Raw genomic sequence first — 10058 nt, 5'->3', positions numbered from 1 at the left:
ACAAAGCACATACCTTGATAAGATATTGAAGAAGTTCAATATGGATCAGTCTAAGAAGGGGTTCTTGCCTGTGTTGCAAGGTATGAAATTGAGCTTAGCTCAATGTCCGACCACGGCAGAAGAAATAGAAGAGATGAGTGTCATCCCCTATGCATCAGCCATAGGTTCTATTATGTATGCCATGCTGTGTACCAGACCTGATGTAAACCTTGCCATAAGTTTGGTAGGAAGGTACCAAAGTAATCCCGACAAGGAACACTGGACAGCGGTCAAGAATATCCTGAAGTACCTGAAAAGGACTAAGGAAATGTTTCTCGTTTATGGAGGTGACGAAGAGCTCATCGTAAAGGGTTACGTCGACGCTAGCTTCGACACAGATCTGGATGATTCTAAGTCACAAACCGGATACGTGTATATTTTGAATGGTGGGGCAGTAAGCTGGTGCAGTTGCAAGCAAAGCGTCGTGGCGGGATCTACATGTGAAGCGGAGTACATGGCAGCCTCGGAGTCAGCACATGAAGCAATATGGGTGAAGGAGTTCATCACCGACCTAGGAGTCATACCCAATGCGTCGGGGCCGATCAAGCTCTTCTGTGACAACACTGGAGCTATTGCTCTTGCCAAGGAGCCCAGGTTTCACAAGAAGACAAGGCACATCAAGCGTCGCTTCAACTCCATTCGTGAAAATGTTCAAGATGGAGACATAGAGATTTGTAAAGTACATACGGACCTGAATGTAGCAGATCTGTTGACTAAACCTCTCCCTAGAGCAAAACATGATCAACACCAGAATTCCATGGGTGTTCGATTCATCACAATGTAACTAGATTATTGACTCTAGTGCAAGTGGGAGACTGTTGGAAATATGCCCTAGAGGCAATAATAAAAGCATTATTATTATATTTCCTTGTTCATGATAATTGACTTTATTCATGCTATAATTGTGTTATCCGGAAATCGTAATACATGTGTGAATAACAGACACCAACATGTCCCTAGTGAGCCTCTAGTTGACTAGCTCGTTGATCAACAGATAGTCATGGTTTCCTGACTATGGACATAGGATGTCATTGATAACGAGATCACATCATTAGGAGAATGATGTGATGGACAAGACCCAATCCTAAACATAGCACAAGATCGTATAGTTCGTCTGCTAGAGTTTTCCAATGTCAAGTATCTTTTCCTTAGACCATGAGATCGTGTAACTCCCGGATACCGTAGGAGTGCTTTGGGTATGCCAAACTTCACAACGTAACTGGGTGACTATAAAGGTAGACTACGGGTATCTCCGAAACTGTCTGTTGGGTGACATGGATCAAGACTGGGATTTGTCACTCCGTATGACGGAGAGGTATCACTGGGCCCACTCGGTAATGCATCATCATAATGAGCTCAAAGTGACCAAGTGTCTGGTCACGGGATCATGCATTACGGTACGAGTAAAGTGACTTGCCGGTAACGAGATTGAACGAGGTATTGGGATACCGACGATCGAATCTCGGGCAAGTAACATATCGATTGACAAAGGGAATTGCATACGGGGTTGATTGAATCCTCGACATCGTGGTTCATCCAATGAGATCATCGTGGAGCATGTGGGAGCCCACATGGGTATCCAGATTCCGCTGTTGGTTATTGACCGGAGAGTCGTCCCGGTCATGTCTGCATGTCTCCCGAACCCGTAGGGTCTACACACTTAAGGTTTGGTGACGCTAGGGTTGTGAAGATATGTATATGCAGTAACCCGAATATTGTTCGGGGTCCCGGATGAGATCCCGGACGTCACGAGGAGTTCCGGAATGGTCCGGAGGTAAAGAATTATATATAGGAAGTGCTGTTTCGGCCATCGGGACAAGTTTCGGGGTCACCGGTATTGTACCGGGACCACCGGAAGGGTCCCGGGGGTCCACCGGGTGGGGCCACCTATCCCGAAGGGCCCCATGGGCTGAAATAGGAGGGAACCCAGCCCATAGTGGGCTGGGGCGCCACCCCCTATAGGCCCATGCGCCTAGGGTTTCCACCAAGGAAGAGTCCAAGTGGTGGTAGGCACCCCTAGGTGCCTTGGGGGGGGAGGGAAACCTCCCCTTGGCCGCCGGCCCCCCTAGTAGATGCCATCTACTAGGGCCGGCGCCCCCCTGGCACCCCTATATATAGTGAGGGAGAGGAGGGACTTAACACCCAGCCCCTGGCGCCTCCCTCTCTCCCCGTTACGTCTCTCTTCCTCGTAGTATAGGCGAAGCCCTGCTACTGTGACGCCCTGCATCCACCACCACGCCGTCGTGCTGCTGGATCTTCATCAACCTCTCCTTCCCCTTGCTGGATCAAGAAGGAGGAGATGTCTCCCGTCCCGTACATGTGTTGAACGCGGAGGTGCCGTCCGTTCGGCGCTGGTCATCGGTGATTTGGATCACGTCGAGTACGACTACATCATCACCGTTCTTTTGAACGCTTCCGTGCGCGATCTACAAAGGTATGTAGATGCATCCGATAGCTCGTTGCTAGTTGAACTCCTAGATGATCTTGGTGAAACGAGTAGGAAAATTTTTGTTTTCTGCAACGTTCCCCAACAGAAAAGTTGCTTTCTCCTTAGTTAGCTTCACTTGGAGTTGATCATGAGACTCCTTGAGACTAGCGTGAATACCCTTCAAGGCCTTGTGGGCCTTGTCAAGTATATCAAACTCCTCTTTGAGTCTAGCAAGATCAACCCCGAGTTTGGCCTTCTTGGAATTTAGCAGACGAGAAACACTGAGGTCATGATCATAATCTTTCTTTAACTTAGCATGATCAACGTTGTGTGACTCCTCAAGAGCCAAATGAAGACCACACTCTTCCTCAAGAGCATTGGAAAGATTCGAGATCTCATCGGCATAGTCATGACTATGCCCTTCCATCTTAGAGATGGTGTCCTCGTGAGCCTCGATCATGTCATTGGCTTCACCAAGTTGTTCCAAGAGAGCAACAAAGTGCTTCTTGGATTTTCCCTTGAGTTTGCCCATAAAGGCCTCAAACTCGTTAGCCTCCACATTAGCTCCCTCAATTTCATTAATGCAATCCATCGGGGAAGGATGATTAATGATGGTAGTTTTGATGTTGGAGGATACCTTGTTGGTGGCTTTAGCCATGAGGCACTTGACGGTGATGCTCTCGTTGGGTGAGTCGAAGAGAGACACCCGTGACGTTGTTGCAATGGCAACGGAGGCCATGGCAACCAACTCATCATCATCATCATCCTCATTGTACTCTTCTTGCACAACCAAAGCCTTGGGAGGAGTCTTCTTGGAGAAGTTGTTCTTGTTGGGGAACGACTTGGCCTTGTCCTTTCGGATGAGCTTGCCACCATTGTCTTCCCTCTTCTCATACGGGCATTCCGCAACGAAATGACTCACGTTGCCGCAATTGTAGCAAGTCCTTACACGTTGCTTGCCCCTTGTACCACTCGAGTTGTTTTTGCTAAAGTTTGGCCTCGAGTTTTTCTTGCTCCAAAATTGCCTTGAAGCAAGTGCCACGTGTTCATGATATGCATACTTCATATCTTCGGGGTTGCTCTCCTCTTCTTCCTCTTCTTCGTCTTCCATGATGAGCTTGGCCTTCAACGCAAGGTTAGGCTTCTTTGCCCGTTGAGAATGCAGCACCGCATTGTCGGCGGTCTTGTCCAAAATGTTCATGGCCACAAACTCATCCAACACTTCGCTTGAGGTCAAAGTGTGGAAGTCCGGTCTTTGACGAATGACGGAGGACATGGCCTTGTGATAGGGCATCATTGCCTTGAGGAATTTGCGCTTGATCCAATTGTCATCCCTGTCCTTGCTCCCGTGATCTCGTAGTGAGACCGCGAGTTTGGTTACTCTCCGATAGAGCTCACGAGGTTCTTCATCTTCCTTCATTGCAAACTCATCGGCCTCATCTTGTACCACTTCATAGTTGGAGCGTTGAATGCTTGCGCTTCCCCGGTAGAGAGACACGACACAATGCCATGCATTTTTGGCCAAGGCAAAAGGACGAAGATGAGGTAGGTCTTCGGGTGGAATTGCATCTTGAATGATGAAGAGAGCATTCTCATTGAATTGATTGTCCGCGGCTTCTCGAGGAGTGAAGTTGCTTGGATCATGTGGATAGAAACCTTCTTCAATGATTCTCCAAAGGTTAGTGTTCACATGATTTAAATGACGTTTAAAGTGGTAAACCCAAGAATCAAAATCCTCATTTTTCACAATCTTAGGGGGAGGACCGGCATAATTCAAATGAGTGGAAGGAACCGGTCCACCATAATCAAGTGGTGGTTCCACATGGGCAAAGATGCCGGTGCCATTCTTGCCACTAGAAGAAGGAGCCTTTTCACTACTAGCTTCCCCCTTGTCGGGGATAGCATCCGTCACCTTGTTGGCGGGATCACCCACTTTCAACGGTGCGGTGGATAGTTTAAGCCCCTCAAGAAATTTAGTAAACAAGCTTTCGACTTCGGTCGTCATGGAGGTTTTCAATGTCTCCAAGGCCACATTGAACTCCTCACGAGAGACCGAAGTTCCCCCATCTCCCGTAGACGAGATCGGATTCACACCGGAGTGTTCCTCCACACTGTCTACGGTATCAACCATACTCTTTGGATGGTAAAGTCCGTAATAAAGAGACGAGGCTCTGATACCAATTGAAAGGATCGATATGGTTGACTAGAGGGGGGGTGAATAGGCAACTAACAATTTTTAGCTTTTCTTTAACAATTTAAACTTTGCATCAAAGTAGGTTGTCTAGATATGCAACTAGGTGAGCAACCTATATGATGCAACGAGGATAGGTACACAAGCAAGCAAGAGATATGAAACAAGTAAGCTTGCTCAAATAAAGGCACGAGATAACCAAGAGTCGAGACGGTGGAGACGAGGATGTGTTGCCGAAGTTCCTTCCCTTTGAGAGGAAGTACGTCTCCGTTGGAGCGGTGTGGAGGCAGGATGCTCCCCAAGAAGCCACTAGGGCCACCATATTCTCCTCACGCCCTCACAAAATGCGAGATGCCGTGATTCCACTATTGGTGCCCTTGAAGGCGGCGACCAAACCTTTACAAAAAAGGTTGGGGCTCTCTCCACAACTTAATTGGAGGCTCCCAACAAAAACCACGAAGCTTCACCACAATGGAATATGGCTCCGAGGTGACCTCAACCGTCTAGGGTGCTCAAACACCCAAGAGTAACAAAATCCACCCAAGAAAGTATGGGGGAAGCAAATATCCTTTGGTGGAAGTGTAGATCTAGGTATCCTCCTTCAATCCCTAGCAAATCAACAAGTTTGAGTGGCTAGAGAGAGAGATCAGGCAAGAGATCTTGAAGGGCATTAATGGTGGAGTGAGAGAGGTCAAAGGTGGGAGTGGTAGGTGGGAGAAGCCCCCTTAAATAGTCACCCACATTTCCAACCGTTACTGCGTTTTTTGCACTGCAGCAGTACAACCGGTCCTCGTCCCGGTACAACCGGGACTCACGGTGTAACTGCAGAACCCTACCAAGCGGTACAACCGGACAGGCAGGCGGTAGTATCGGCTAAGAAAAATAACCGGACTAACCGCCTGGCTACCGCACAACCACCGCATCAAAACAGGAGCTTGACCGGTACTTGGGCGGTGCCTGCCCGGAACAACCGCATGGCCTTGAGCTCTTGGGCGGCTAAGTACTGAGCGGAAGAACCGCTCAGACCACCGGTGGCACCGGTCATCGTGGAACGACCGGACCAACCGGGCCACTACCGCCCAAGAACCGCATCAAACCAGAAGCGAGAGCGGTACTTGAGCGGTGCATGGACAGAACCACCGCCCCAGCTGTTGCAGAGCATGGTGGCGGTACCACCACCCGGAGGCAGAGGTACAACCGCTCGAGCAAAGCTGGTGAGCGACAAGACCCAGTGGTACAACCGCTGGGCAGACACAGTGAGCAGAAAAGAGGGGAAGAGCAAAGGAAAACACTCTCTCCCACACACACCTGAGGAAGGCAAAGAGAGGGTGAGAAAAGTGTACGTGAACTGATTCCCCCAGAGCTTCCTAATGAGGATTCCCTCTTGATAGTACGGGTACTCTACGACCAAAGAAAATAAAAGCATAGAGGACACGTCTTCGATCTTTTCCTTCGAGAGGCAATAGCAATCCGATGTAAGCCTAAGCATCGAGAACCTGAAACATATAGCACATGATTAGACCACAAAGGGTTGTCATCATCATCCAAAACATAAAGTAGGGAAATGCCCTTTCACCGTAATATTTTTTCCTTAGCCCGCAAACGCAACCCCCGAGCCACTATAACTGCGGGTTTGCGGGGCTGATGCGGGTCGAAGCCCTATCCTCCCGCCACCGCATTCCCCTCCAATTCCCCACCGCGCCGCTCGATTTCTCGCCGCCAGCGAGTCTTGAACAACCATGGCCGACTCGGGGGATGAGGCGGAGTGCCGTCACCGCGCCAGATCTGACGCCACGCGCAAGCGGGGGGCGCGTCGGTGGCGCAACCAGGGTGCCCGGCCGCTGCCGGCATTCAACCGGCGCGAGCTCGACGAGTTTGAGCTCGAGCCCGCCCGTCGCCGCCGTGCCTCCTCCAGCAACTGGTCCGCGGGGAGCTCATCCGGCCACGGGTCTGCGGGGTGCTCATCCGCGGGCGCATCGACCTCGCGGCTCGTTCCGGTGAAGAGGGAGCCCGAGGAGGCCATGCCCGATGCGTCGCCGCGCCGAGGCATCATTGGACCCAAGGACTACCTCCCACCGGGGCAGGAGGAGCTCCTCGAGCACGTCGTCCTCGAGCGGTCGGCGAGGAATCATGAGGAGATGGAAGTGCGCATTCGGCGCGAGCTCGAGTACGAGTGGCTCTTCCTTGAGACGGGCCTCATGGCATCGCAGGCGCACGCATCGAAGAAGGCCGACCTGCGCGTGATGAAGGAGGAGCAGGCGAAGCTCTTCGTCGACCTCGACTCCGACTCCTCCGACTCCGACTGATCGCCGTCGGTGGGCAGCTACCGCAGGAGCTCCGGTGAGCTCAATTTTGTTGCAGTGGTGTGATAGAGTAGGCCCTGTCTAGCATATCTAATCTTTATGTATGTATGTGGCATGTATAAACTTATTATGCGAAGAAGAACCATCTATGCGAGCGAGCTCCGGTGATCTGTTGCTTAAATTTCTCGCGCGAAACAATTTCTTTTAAAATTTAGGGGTTTGTTTGCGGTTTCTAGTTTACCGTCACAAATTTCGGCCTACATAACCGCTCCCGTGCGACCTGCAAACACATTTTACAGGTCGGCAAAATGCGAGATCTGCTAGAGTTGCTCTAAGCAGGCACAACATATGAGATGGGTGAGACGAGTGCCGGCTGCAGGTTGCAGCAAGCTGAAACGGGTCGACAGGTTTGCCAAAAAAGAATATGAGAGAGCAGCGTTTCCTTTTTCTTTTCATTTTCAAGCAGCAGTAGAACAATGGTAATTTTCATATATATGGTTTTTTTTCGCGGGCATAAATTTGTTCTATTCCTCAATAGTCCATTAAAAATAAGTTTAGAGATACTGTCTAGAACATGGCGCAACTAACATGGGGTGCTATCTTTGGAACGACCAATATTAGTTAGATTATAAGCAACACTATTTTGATGACGTCCAAATCTTTTTGCGGAATAAAACCACGCGGTTCTAGAAGTTTCTTGATTTTCATCATGAGATGTCCATATAACAATAGCAAAAAGTAAAATATTTACAAGGCTAAAACTAAAACAGTACAACCCAGTTTAACCAATTGCACTTCTTGGTACCACATATCCCGTGAAAGATAATTATCTGAACGAAAAAAAGTAGATGGTGAACCGAGTCATACCTCCGAACGCTGCAACTGCTCTCCTCCAATCCAGATTACCCATGAAGATATTTTTTCCTTACTCAGCTTCACAAGCGGGCCTAATCTATCATAATCGAGGTTTTTTTTGAAATGGTCACCGGGGGGGAAAGACTCCCTACCTGAATATATTTCAAATGTAACGAAGAGTAAGGTTTACAGGTTACGGGAGGAGAGGAAGTCGCGCCACAAGCCGGCGTCCTCCTTCAGAGCAGCGGCTTTTAGCCTATGAGTCCAAACAACCAAGTCATCTAGAATACACTTAATAGTAAAGCTAGCATCTACCTCTAGATTTTGGAAGACCTTCTTGTTCCTCGCATCCCAGATCTTTCACAGGAAGAGGAGGAACATGAAGGGACTGACAGAGGATGAAAGTGAGCGTGGGAGCTGAGTGTGAAAAACATCCCCAAGCGAAGTGGATATTGGCCTGATGCCAATGGCCTACCAGATCCTGCGCGCCTCGGGGCAGGTGAAGAAAAGGTGGTCGCTGTCCTCTACAACATTATTACAACGAGGGCAAATATCTGTGTCAAGAATTTTTTTCTTGTGCAAGTTCTTCCGCGTGTTGAGACGATCAAGGTAGAGCAGCCAGCCGAAGATCATCACCTTCTTTGGGACCCTGGAATCCCAAATAACGGTGAGCACAGGATCCGAAAGCTGGGTGGTGAGGGCCGCATAGGCCCCTCGTGCGGAGAAGGCCGCACCATTGAGTAGCCTCCGAGAGTCTGGCACCTGGGAGAGAGCGACATCCTGCAACCAAGAGATAAGAGAGCCAAGTTCTGCAAATGCAGTAGAGGTTAGCCGATTACGAAGAGCAAGTTCGATCCCATCCTACAAAATTGTATGAACTATGGCATTTTGGTTGGTGTGGTGGTAGAAAAGAGCTGGGTAAACTAAGGCCAGAGGTTATGGCGTTAGCCAACGATCTAACCAAAAGAAGGTGGAGTGACCATCCCCGATGGTGCACTGTGAAATCTCTCTTAGGCTCTGTAGGTGTTTAAATATGGTCTTGGCGAGGAAAGAACTGTTCTTTCCAAGCCCAATTTGGAGAGGGGAGTGATGGAGAACCCAGTCCTTCCAAGGAAGGGAAGTGGAGTGTAAAAATTTATAGGCAAATTTCAGCAGTAGACAAAAATTTTGCGCGCGAAGGTTTTTCACACCTAGACCGCCGGCCTCCTTGGGGGTACATACTTTATCCCAAGAAACCAGGCATTTAGCTCCCAAGCAAGTGTCATCTTTGGACCCAAAAAGGTACGTCTACGCTTGTCTATAGCTTCCAGAACCTGGATAGGGAGGGAGAAACACATCATGAAGTAGGTGGGGAGGCTGTCGAGGACCGCCGAGAGTAAGACAAGTTTGCCACCCCGGGAAAGGAGAAGCGCACACCAACTAGAAAGGTACATGTCACAGCGATCAATAACTGGTTGGAAGACGGAGGGTGGCAGTTTGTGAGGAGAGAGGGGGAGCCCGAGGTAGGTTTGGGTGCAGGATGAGATGTTGGTTGCTAGATCAATGGCCATGCTATTAGCATCTGAGGGGTCAATGTTGAGGGGGATGAAAGTGGTTTTGGTGAAATTGATCGTAAGACCCGTTGCAGTAGCGAACTGATCCAAAATATTTTTAAGGTGCTGAGCTGCTGTAGGAGTGGCCTTCACAATAATAAGTGTGTCGTCCGCGTATTGGAGAACAGGGCAGGGCAGGTGGGGGATAAGGGGGTGGAGAAGGAGACCATCAGTATTGGCATTGATAATCTTCTGCTGGAGGATGTCAGCCAAGATGATGAAGAGGTAAGGTGAAAGGGGGTCACCTTGACGGAGTCCATTTTTGCATTGGATCCAATGGCCCGGCACACCATTTAGCATGACCTTCGTGAGTCCAGAGGAGAGGAGGGAGAGGAGGGAGCTGACCCATTCGCACCAGCGGTCGGGGAAACCGCGAGTCCGCATGGTACAGAGGAGGGAGGTCCAGCAGACCGAGTCAAAGGCCTTTCAGAAGTCAAGCTTAACAACGAGAGTGGGAGCTTTCCTTTTAGCACAACAGTGAAGGATGTCTGCTGCGCAAAGAAAGTTTTCCGAGATGTTTCGCCCGGCGAGGAAGCCAGTTTGATCAGCATGGACCAGGAGAGGAATGAGGGGTTTTAGCCTATTGGTCAGCAACATGGCCACCCCTTTTACTGGGCAGTTTTGGAGGGAAATAGGTCGGAAGTCAGAGG

General features: G+C 49.6%; 1 pseudogene; it reads right to left on the bottom strand.

Moving 5' to 3' along the window:
• Nucleotides 1-8002: 8002 nt before the first annotated feature.
• Nucleotides 8003-9792, bottom strand: LOC147979063 (uncharacterized; annotated as a pseudogene).
• Between the last annotated feature and the right edge of the window lie 266 nt (nucleotides 9793-10058).

The sequence above is a fragment of the Triticum urartu genome, chromosome 3A, assembly GCF_056163025.1.
Source record: "Triticum urartu cultivar PI428250 chromosome 3A, HENAU_Tu73, whole genome shotgun sequence".
NCBI lineage: Eukaryota > Viridiplantae > Streptophyta > Magnoliopsida > Poales > Poaceae > Triticum > Triticum urartu.
This window is presented reverse-complemented; position numbering and strand designations above follow the sequence as displayed.